Source organism: Mobula hypostoma, chromosome 1 (genome assembly GCF_963921235.1).
Source record: "Mobula hypostoma chromosome 1, sMobHyp1.1, whole genome shotgun sequence".
NCBI lineage: Eukaryota > Metazoa > Chordata > Chondrichthyes > Myliobatiformes > Myliobatidae > Mobula > Mobula hypostoma.
The window spans coordinates 73,095,093-73,107,101 of record NC_086097.1 but is presented as its reverse complement, the minus strand read 5'-3'; the positions used below and the strand labels follow the sequence as shown (position 1 = coordinate 73,107,101).

Sequence of the window (12,009 nt, the reverse complement as noted above, 5' to 3'; positions counted from 1 at the left end):
TATCCAGCACTTTATTATTATTTTAACTTGTACTGCCTCATAGCAGTTTCTTAAATGAAATGAAAGGACACCCTGCAAGACAGGTTTTTCACCATATCTCGGTACATGTGAAACAGTAAACCCATTAACCAAGGAGCGCTAGAACATTAGTCGAGCTGCACAATGCTTATATTTGTGCATGCTTGGAGGCCGAACTCCATTCATGAGAGCTCATGAGGGGACAGCCTGAACCTGTGTTGAGACCAATGACCTCTACCAATGTTCTCATTGCAGTACACTGCCGTCTAATAATAAAAGATCACAGGAAGAGTTCAGAAAATGAGGCCCACTTCACATATTGTGGAACGGACCTCCTAGTCACGACATCCATTGGTGATCAAATTCACTGCTGCCTTTACAGCGTCAGCAGAGCCTTTCTTATTTCCCCATCTAAAAAGACAAAGCAGTTTGATGTGGAACAGATGCTCAACAATGGCATTTATTTCATTATCTGTGAAAAGCAGATACTAGACTTTTCGAACTTATGCAAACTGTATAAAACAGGAGCAAAAAGCTAATATGGAGGCAAGGTCAAGGGAGGGAAAAAAGTCATCTGCCAAGATCAAAGCATTAACATTTGGTGTTTAATCCATTTCAGGTGTGCTTAAACAAAACTCAATTAAGTCCTAGAGATAGCTTCTCATCATAAATAAGAAAACTGTCTGCCCCTTAAGTTTTGAATTTCTACTTAGCAAGCAGCTCTCACAATGATTAGCACAGTTGTCAAATATTCTCAGGAAGAGGCAAAAAGTGTAGCAAAATGACACTGAAAAATATCACCATCTTCCAGAACAAAATTAATCAGGTTATTAATAACAATTGTGGTGAATTTCCTAATCCTCGACAAAGATTTTTTTTAAATGTACTTTCATACTTACGAAAGAAAACAGGCAACAATGAAGAATGTCTTTTCAAACCCCAGTTGTAATCCAAGAATCCAGTACAACAAAACTGACTTTCTCAGAAACAAAAATGCTAGTCACTTCAAGCAAGAAGCACTATAAACAGCTCGCACCGGGTTGCCTAATTCGCCTCAGAAATGTAGAATACCAGAAGACTCTTGCCTGAAGGCTATGATTAATGCATTTCAAGAATATTACCTTAAATCTGACGGGTGTAGTCCAATCATAAATACTGCGCGCACACACAGGGACAGGTTCTACTGCATTAATAAAATTCTGCAGCATTAGTACCTCTAAAATTTCATAGGTTACCAGTTCATCAGCCAAGTCTTTGTTTTATTTCAAGTCAATATATAAAACAATAAAGCCAACAACATTAACAAAATAGACACTAAAATCCCCCTGGATGCTGGTGATATCAAACCTTATTTTTTTATTAAAGCTTTGAATATGGTAATTCTACTGAACAATGCAGGTACTGGGAAAATAATGACAGGACCATGTGAAAAAGTGCTGCTGTCCAAACCCTGACAGCATCTGCCTGCTTCAAGTTTTACAAAGGAAAGAAAGCAAATAAACATCAAATGTAACTCCTTCTATACAATCAATCCTGGTGCAGGTTCATTTGTGTCAGCTGTGGATCAATAAAAGTGCCCCAACCAAGCCAGGTCGCGGTAGATTCAAATTCAACTCGAGAGACTTTATGGAGGCTGACATTCCAGTGCAGTGCTGATTTAAGAACATTGGAACAGGAGTCAGCCACACAGCCAATTGAACTGAGCCCAACATTCAACAGGATCACAGCTGATCTGGAATGTAATCCTATATAAGCCAAGTTCAAACTCCTTGCCTCAAAATCTATCAAGTTCACAAAACCAGAATTTCAGGGAAAACTACAACACTGGGAGGTCCAATACATTTTGCTGCACTCCTGTGAATGCCTGCAAGAAAATGAATCTCAGGATAGTATATGGTGACATATGCATGCTTTGTTAATAAATTTACTTTGGACTTTGGAAACTAGCCACTCAGACTTATCTCCATATGAATGTAATTTAGTTACCCTTAGGTGTGATCATAGAAAATCTAGGCAGAAACAAACACGAGAACAAAAGAAAGGAACAGATGATTGATGGATAGGGTAATTTGAAGTACGGGAGGAGGTTCATCTGGATCAGAGACATAAACTTAAGCGTAAAAATCGGACAGGTCAGTCTTCATTCTGTAAGTACAGTCAAACTGCAATAATTCAACACGCCTGGGACACAGGTAATATAGAACTAGCGTATTTGTCACCATTAGATGCAATTGCTTTTATTTCTTTATATATTAAATGGTAGTGTAATAACTTTTTCTAGCAAGCCCATTGAGTTTAAAGGGAATGCAAAATATACAAACATGGCAGTGTGCTAAATACATTGTGCAAATAAAAAAAGGAAGAAATGATAATAAATAAGCAATAAATATCAAGAACATAAGATGAAAAGTCCTTGAAAGAGAGTGCATGGTTCAGTGATGGGGTGAGTGAAGCCATCCCCTCTAGCTCAAGAGCCTGATGGTTGAAGGGTAATAACTGATCCTGAACCTGGTGGTGTGGATCCTGAGGCTCCTGTACCTCCTTCCTGATGGTAGCAACAAGAAGGCATGACCTGCATAGCAATGGTCTTTGATAATGAATACTGCTTTCATGCCACAGCACTCCATGTAAATATGCTCAATGGTGGGGGTGGTTACCCATGATGGAGTGGGCTGAATCCAGTACTTTTAGTAAGCTTTTCTGTTCAAGGACATTGGTGTTTTCGTACCAGGCCATGATGAAGCCAGTCAATACTCTCTCCACCACACATCTACAGAAGTTTGGCAAAGTTTTAGACAACCTGCCACATACTTCTAAGTAGGGGCACTGCTGTGCTTTCTTCATAATGGCACTTACGTGCTGGACCCAGGACAGATATGCTGAAATTATAACACCAAGGAATTTAAAGTTGATTCCCTGATCAGGACTGGCTCATGAAACTTAGTTTCCTCCTTTTAAAGTCAATAGTCAGCTCTTCACTTTCCTGACATTGAATGGGAGGTTGGTGTTGTGGCACCACTCAGCCAGGTTTTCAATCTCCCTCCTGCATGCTGATTCCACTTTCATTCCACTAAAAAATGCATCAGCATGACATTGGAGTTGTGCTCAACCTAAAAGTCACAAGTAGAAAGTGAGTAGAGCAGGGGGCTAAGTACACAGCCTTGTGATTGTGGAGATGTTATTGCCAATCTGAACTGACTAGAGTCTGAAGTGAGGAAATCGAGGATCCAGTTGCACAAGAAGATAATGATAAGCTTGAAGCTTATCAATTAGTTTTGAGGGGATGATAATATTGAATGCCAAGCTGTAATCAATTAAAAGAATCCTGATACATGTATCTTCACTGTCCAGATGTTCCAGAGTTGAATGAAGAGCCAATGAAATGGCATCTGCTGTTGACATGTTGTGATGGTAGATAAATTGAAGTGGATCTAAGTTGCTTCTCAGGAAGGTGATATGTTTCATCACCATCCTCTCAAAGCACTTCATCACAATGCATGCAAGTACTACTCACTGAGCCAGATTCTTAGGTAACAGCATAATTGAAGTCTGCCTGAAGCAGATGGGTATCTCAGTGTGCTGAAGCGAGAGATTAGAGATATCAGTGAACACTACAACCAGATGTCCAGCACAGGTCTTTCATACTCGACTAGGTACCCCATCTACGCAGGATGTTTTCTGTGGATTTACCCTCCTGAAGGATGTTCTCATGTTGGCCCCAGAGACTGCAATCATGGGGTCATCGGGGAGCAGTGAGTGTTCCTGAAGATGCTTCCATCTTTTGTTGGTGAAAGTGAGTATAAAAGGCATTTGGAAAAACCTAAGTTGATTGGTTTCAATTTGTAGGAAGTGATAGCATTCAAGCCCAGCCAAGGCCATCAAGCATCCTTTGTGATAAGTTTGGTCCAGAATTGCCATTTCACATGTGAGATGGCTTTCCAGAGATTGTATCTGGACCTCATGTCTTACTTGGTTGCCAGACCTGAATACAACTGATCTGGCCCTCAGCAAATGGCAGGTCTCATGGTTCATCCAGGGCTTCTTCTTGGGGAAGACTTTGAATGATTTTGTGGGTACACACTCATCTGCAACTGTTTTAGTCATGTCCCTGACAACCATGGTGTATTCGCTCAGATCCTCAGATGAGTCCTTGAACATAGCCTCGTCCACTAACCTGAAGCCAACCAATAGCCGCTCCTTTACCTCCCACAACCACCCCTTCATTGTCCTTCTGCAGCCTTGCTCTTTAGCCTCTGCTGAGATGCAGGTGAGGGGAGGACAGCCAAATGATTTTGGTCTAGGATTGAACTGTAGGCATTCCTTAGGGTGGCATAGCAGATTCCACTAGATACAAACTCCAGCGGGTACATAGTGTGCAAAAGACAACAAACTGTGCAAATACAGCTCTGCCTTTAATACCATCATTCCAAATAAACTGATTCCTAAGCTCCGGAACCTAGGCCTCAGCACTCAGATCTGCAGCTGCATTTTCAACTTCCTCACAGACAGGACTCAGGCTGTAAAAATAGAGGACAACCTCTTCTACAATCACTCTGAGCACCGGTGCCCCACAAGGCTGTGTACTCAGCCCCCTGCTGTACTCACTGTACACCCATGATTGTGTAGCCAAGTTTCCATCAAACTCAATATATAAGTTTCCTGATGACACCACAAATTGTAGGCCGTATCTCGGGTAATGATGAGTTTGAGTATAAAGATGAAATGAAGAACCTGGTGGCATGGTGCGAAGACAATAACCTATCCCTCAACGTCAGCAAGACAAACGAATTGGCTGTTGACTTCAGAAGGAGTAGCGGACCGCACGACCCCATTTACATCGGTGGTGCGCAAGTAGAACAGGTCAAAAGCTTTAAGTTCCTTGGGGTCAATATCACAAATGACCTGACTTGGTCCAACCAAGCAGAGTTCACTGCCAAGAAGGCCCACCAGCGCCTTTACTTCCTGAGAAAACTAAAGAAATTTGGCCTGTCCCCTAAAACCCTCACTAATTTTTACAGATGCACCGTAGAAAACATTCTTCTAGGGGGCATCACAACCTGGTATGGAAGTTGTCCTGTCCAAGACCAGAAGCTGCAGAAGATCGTGAATACAGCCCAGCACATCACACAAACCAATCTTCCGTCCTTGGACTCACTTTACACCGCATGCTGTTAGAACAGTGCTGCCAGGATAATCAAGGACGCAACACACCCAGCCAACACACTTTTCGTCCCTCTTCCCTCCGGGAGAAGGCTCAGGAGCTTGAAGACTTGTACGGCCAGATTTGGGAACAGCTTCTTTCCAACTGTGATAAGACTGCTGAACGGATCCTGACCCGGATCTGGGTCGTACCCTCCAAATATCCGGACCTGTCTCTCAGTTTTTTGCACTACTTTACTTTCCCTTTTTTATTTATGATTTATAATTTAAATGTTTACTATTTACTATCGATTTGTACTCCAGGGAGCGCAAAGCACAGAATCAAATATCGCTGTGATGATTGTACGCTCTAGTATCAATTGTTTGGTGACAATAAAGTAATAATAATAAATAATAAACAAGTAACAAGCAATGAATATCAAGAACATGAGATGAAGAGTCTTTGAAAGTGAGTCCATAGGTTGTGGGAACATTTCAGTGATGGGGTGAGTGAAGTCATCCCCTCTGGTTCAAGAGCCTGATGGTTGAGGGGTAATAAGCTGGTGGTGTGGATCCCAAACCTCCTGTTCTCCTTCCTGATCGCAGCAGCAAGGAGGAGGTATGGCCTGGATGGGTAATGGTCTTTGATGAAAACTGCTTTTACTGTGACAGCACTTGATGTAAATATGCTCAGAGGTGGAGAAGGATTTACCCATGTTAGAGCAAGCTGTACTTCTTGTAAGCTTTTCCATTCAAGGACACTGGTGTTTCCATACCAGGCCATGATGCAGCCAGTTAACACCCTCTTCACTGCACATCTACAGAAGTATAACAAAGATTCACCCCCACCCCCCATTCTTTAAACTACAGCCTGGAACAGACCCAGAGCCATCAAAGCCATCCTTCATTCCAGAATATTTTTGTGCTATTAAATCAAGCCTAGTAAACCAAGAGATATTGAACCAAAGCTCTTCCTAGTGTCAAGTGTATGTCAAAAACCTCAAGGCAAGATTTCAAAAATTGCAGAATGGAGTTATCTGTTCTGCTGACAAACATATCCGTCAATCAACATAAATGAAACTGAATATATGGTTATAATCAGAGTGTTGTTTATAGAAGTTTGCAAACTGGCTGCTGTTCAACATGACCAGCCTTCCTAAATACAATGACCTTAAAGCACTGTTCAACAGAATAGGAACAATATACTTACAAAAAATTATTTGCATCATAACTTGCCAAACGTGATCAACAAAAAAAATTACCCTGAATAACTTATTCTTTGAACCTTTAACAGTAGTAGGATGTAGAAACACAGATATGAATAAAGAAAAAATATTTCCCAACTAAAATAAACATACAATGTTGAACCAAAGACTTGCCTTTCATAATATTTTGGTTTTAGACTTTACACTTGTCTTTAAACAATGACATATTTTTGGAGTCAATTCCTTACATTCTTCCAAACGACATAACTACCTGTAACAGACATTTTTGTTTCTTTAAAAAGGACTTCAACCTGGCAATAAATATAAAGACACCTCTCGGAAGTTCTTTGAAACACTGTGGAATACCACTGTCAATTTATTCCACTATACAGCTTAAGACATTAATCTATCATTGTTTGGATATTAACAAAATTTACAACTGGCCACACTCCAACTTACTATTCAAAACATTATAAAAACAATGTCTTGCGAGGTATCAGTTTGCTTGATTTAAAACAAGGCTAAATGATAAAAAAAGAATAACTAGTAGGAATGCAACTGATTAACATTTTTCTCAAATTCTCTTTCACAAACTAAATTCACGATTATGTTCCAGACTTTGTGCCAAACTGTGACAAACCTATAAACACTTGGGTTAATACTCACTATCATTCCATAAATATTGAATAGCAACTATGCACAGAGGCAGATCACTGGGGGTGGAGCTTAGGAGACAATGGCACCTAATGACAACTCCTTCGCTTGCATCTTTGGAAACAGCTCTATTTCTATCTCTATTTTTCCCTCTCAGGGTTCTTTTGGAGACCTTGACCTGGAATTACACACTGACTTTGGTTCTTTGTGGGAATGTGACCTGCTCTCGGGGTCTCACAACTGGCTGCTATTCGATAAACCAAGGACGCGGCCTAGAAGATTTGCGTGCCTTCGGAGTTTCAGGATCTTGTGGCTCTGGAGGTGGGCAGACTCGAGGTCCGTACATCAGCAGGAAATCAGTGTGCCGTGGGAGACAGATGATGGAAAGTAGCGAGCTGGCTGCTGGCTGTGTGCGCAGAGACCTGAGTTCTTTGGGCACAATGCTCGATAAAAGCACCGCAACAGACTTTTATCATCATAAATCAGTGCGTTGTTTGTCATGTCTCCCCTCTCATTGTGAAGCAGAGACATCGCTTTTTCCCTTACGGAGGTGGGGGGGAGAGAGAGAGAGAGCCTGTGGTTTGTCCAATTACTGCATGAACAAGTAGTTTTTGAAGTAGTGCAAGTCCGTGTCTTTATTGATGCTTTGCTGCACACTTGAGTGCTCGGGGGGGGGGGGTGGGGGGAACTGATGCTTTTTTTGCTGGTGGGGGAGGGGGGTAATTGCTTTGCTGCTGCTTATGTGTGGGAGGGGGAGCTTTGGGGTTCTAACATTTAATTGTCATCCATTCTTTGGGGGCACTCCTTTGTTTTTGTGGATGGTCATGAAGAAAAAGAATTTTAGGATGTATATTGTATACATTTCTCTGACATTCAGTGTACCTTTGAAACAATATCTGGTAAAACAGTTTCCATTCATCAACAAAATTCAAATACACATGCCAAATTAATAGAAACAAACCAAAGTGGATAATTGGTCCAACAATTTGTATGGATGCACCAAGCACAATACATGGTATCAGACTTTACATACGTTTTCTTTCATTTGTTTTGTGGGTAACAAACTGCAGTCATTTATCAACTATCCTATAGTACATGAACAATTTGAAAGCAATTAACCATCATTAAAATGGTCAGTGTCAGCACAATCAATTTTCAAACTCAAAAACCAATACCCCAATAAAACCACAATCACATAACAGTAACTGTTAAGCAAACCATCTCCATGTTGTATAAAAGGAATCAACATTAAAACTATTTTATGCCTATAACAGCCAATGGGTGCATAAAGCTCACACAAGAACAGCTACAAAGGAGTGGATGCCCAAATAGGTTGAGTCAAAAATATTCAACAGAAAAAATAGTGCAATTTCTAAGTCCTTAAGGCAAATGTGTCTGAATACCTGCTACAATTAATTTAAGAACCTTTTTTACCTTATGCTGTAGCGAGTTTGGAGAGGGCAGAGCCAGCTGCCTGATGGTTGTTCAGGTAAGCAACCATTTGTAGGTTGTGAGTTTAAGTAACAATGCCCCAAAGGCAGCACCAACACCAAATTCATAAATGAAATTTCCACTACAAGATCAGCGTTTTTATAAAACAAAAGTTTTATCAAGTGCATTAAATGTCAATGCAGCTTAATAAAATTGGTAGTATCTTTAAGTAACAGTGTCAGTACTACAGATTTGGCAGGCAGACTTTCTTCTTTTTCATGAAATGCCATTTCGGGATAACCAAATTAAAAGCAAACTACTGTTACTCACGCCACGCATTATTGAACGGTTTAAAAAAAAGCGATGTCTATTTTGACAGATTTGTTAAGATACCCCCAAATAATATTCCCTGCACAAGGGCGATATCCACATCCTTCAATTCGGTGGGGAAGTATCAGGCAACATTTGAAAATTCACGGGCTTCCGAATGAATGACAACGGCAGTGTCATCTTTTACATTAAGTATAGATCAATTTTAAATTGCATATAAATTTATATAAATACACACACTGGTTTTGATGTACTCCGGTTTTATTTTGTTAATCAGCAGGGAAAGTGAGCAATTTGACAGATCATGTGCACACAAGCGGGCTTTCGTTTGAAGTGGCAACCAAGGCTGTGATAAGACTGGGAAACTTGCAGTACTTCCAGAGATGCCCTGTGACAAGGAATGCAAGGTATACGGCTCACTGACGACTGACTTCGAAAGGCAAAGTCTAATTAACCGCAAGAAACCTTTCATCTAATTACCAGAAACTCAAACACCAGACTCCCCGACAACTCGAACTTCAACTAGAAACTAATTTCCGCAACACTGTTCACATGATAATTTACTGCACCGGCTCAAAACTAATTTCTTCCGCAACTCCTGAAGACAGCTGTCCACCCCCACCTCGATATCTAGTGTTACCTGTTATACTGTTCTCGAAGGGTTGGGCGAGTCTGCTGCTCAGTCCTTCAGACCCCGAGAAACAGCCGGTCCGCTACCGAGAAGAGAGAATCCGTTTCCAAATCGTCTACCTTTAAAATATAAAAGCCTCGCAAGAGCCAGTAGGCAACTTGCAGCGTTCGCCCTTCTGACTCACAAGTTCTGTTCGCACTGACTTTTGCTTTGGTGTCTGTAAGTGACCAGAAATTGCAGTGGCAGTGTGCAATGACCAGCTTCGTACACGCCCGCCCGCCTGCCTCTCCCTCAGAAGCTCACCACCTACCCGCTGGTTTGGCCGCAGGTGTGCAAAGAAACTTAATCGCGCACGGCTTTGTCCTTGCTCGAGCAGCCCGTACCCATACAGGCTAGGCTGGGCTGGGCTGGGCTGGACTGTCCGGACTGAGCAGGATCGTCACTTGCTGAAAGAGGCTGGTCGGCTCGGAGCAACAGCTCTCCGCCTCTCGCACACACTCCACTGCATCGCCCAAGCAGCACTGCCCCGCCGCCGCTCCGCTACCCAACCCTGCCGGCTCGCCTTGTCCGTCAACCAATCCGCACATGCGCTCCGCGCCTCCACCCTCTCCCACCGGCCCACGCGCTCCTCCTCTCCGCCCTTGCTGATTGGACCGTGCGCAGTCCATCAATGTGGGAGGCGGGCCAAACTGCACTCTCCAGAGCTGAAACTTCTCTAATTCAATAACTCACCGCTGCAATTTTAAAAAAACCCGGCAGTTTTATTTGTTGCTTGCCGTCAGTAATCGACCCTGAAATGTGGTCATCCGGTCAGAACTCGTCACACAAGTTTAAGCGTTTGGATTGTTTACAAGAATGTGGTTTCGCTTTGGCAAACCGTTTCGCTGATATTAAACGAACTTTGTGTCTCCAGTAAAGAAAACTTTGGTTGCATGGAAACTTCTGTCCCATGCAATGGGATATTTTATGTAAATGACAACTGAAGCAACAGTGAGGAACACGTCAACTGAAAGAGTGAAATGAATGTTGCAAACATTTACGTTGTTACACAAGATTCATCGAATTAGCAAGCAGACACTGGGGAAAAGGAGGTCCAGTCTTGATCATACCTATGAAGCAAGTTGTCTGCCCGCCCTTGCAATATAGATCAAAGGAGAGTGGGAGTACTTGTCCTCGCTGCAAAGTTTATTCGCGCATAAAAACCACCTGATCAGTCATTTATCTCACTGATTGTGAGTCGTAACTGTATAGCAATAAACTTCTCTCTGTTCATTTTTGTTACTGATTATAACTAGGTAGAACGAATAGCTAATGATTGTTAGTACTGGAAAAGGGCACTAGGACATAGAAGGTTACATACTAAATACTAGCAAATGGGATAAATAAAAGATGGGACACTTTATTCCTTTCCATAGATGCTGCATGACCTGCTGGGTTCCTCCAGCCTAGTTGCTAATAAAGATGCAAGGTGGGTCTATTTCCGTGTTGTATGACGGTATATTTTGGTAATCAAGTTTGATATGTTCTCAGTTTTGTTATATGTCGTTCAGGTAGGTCCCTTTTTGTTTCAAGGGCACCGGAGGAGTCCTCAAATTTCATTTCAAAACACAAAATGTCCACAAAGATATAAAATCTCCAAAGAAAGTGGATAAATCTACCCAACATAGCACTCATTGTTGCCTATGGTTGAATCAATGTTAGTCGTAGAGCATGGCTACACTAATACCTGGAGTCACCACCAGCAGAGTGAATACCCACCCCTGGTGTTGTAAATGATGGTTCTAGTCATGCCACAGAACCTGTTCCTCACAGAAAAAAAAACTTGTAATCTCAATGCCTTTGACCACACAGGTTGTGGACCCACAGTGTGCAGCATCAGAACAAGTCAGAGATCAAGAGATCAAGTAAGGTCATTCAGGTTGGCAAAGGGAGGATGGAATCAGAGGAAAGATGGGTTTGAGGAGATATTCCTTTAGCCAGAGGGAGGTGAATCTGGAATTTTTTGCCACTGATGGCTGTGAAGGCTAAGTTATTTGAAGATACTTAAAGCAGAGTTTGATAGGTTCTTGATTTGTAAGGGTGTAGAAGCTTACGGGGAGAAGGCAGAAGAATGGTGTTGAGAAGGTTAATAAATCAGCTGTGATACGATTGAATGGTAGAGAAGACAATGGGTTTAATTCTGCTCCTATATGTTATGATCTTATAAGTTCTTGAGGGGAATTATAGAGTTGTGGGAAGATACAGTAATGGGAAAATATAAGATCATAGACACAAGGACAAGTATTTCAAATTTAAATTGGAAAATTCTAATCCACTCTCGGTTAACAAGAACTGAGGTAGTGGGTAGGCAGATGGATGCAGTATACTGTAGGTATTGGAAGTAGAGTTTTCAGTAGGCTGTGTGGTGGATGGCCAGGAAAATGTGAAGGTCATTACAAAGTAAAGTGGTGCAGATGCTGGAAATGGGGCAGCTTGATAGCGTAGTGGTTAGTGTAACACTTTACAGTGCCAGCAATCCATGTTCAATCCCACTGCTGTCTGTATTTTGTAAGTGAGTTATTTCTGCAGGTTTGTATCTTTAAATTATACATCCTGTTAATG

General features: G+C 41.7%; 1 protein-coding gene across 2 annotated transcripts in view; it reads right to left on the bottom strand.

The window, feature by feature from the left end:
- stxbp6 (syntaxin binding protein 6 (amisyn)) overlaps nt 1-9,966 on the bottom strand; it is a 395,650-nt gene extending 385,684 nt beyond the window's left edge. The window contains exon 1 of one of the 2 annotated variants that reach the window (XM_063050629.1): nt 9,719-9,966. The gene's annotated coding sequence lies outside the window, so the exon portion shown is untranslated. Of the gene's footprint in view, nt 1-9,417; nt 9,673-9,718 lie in introns of those variants that run through there. The other variant, XM_063050637.1, reaches the window with a different exon arrangement.
- Nucleotides 9,967-12,009: the final 2,043 nt, after the last annotated feature.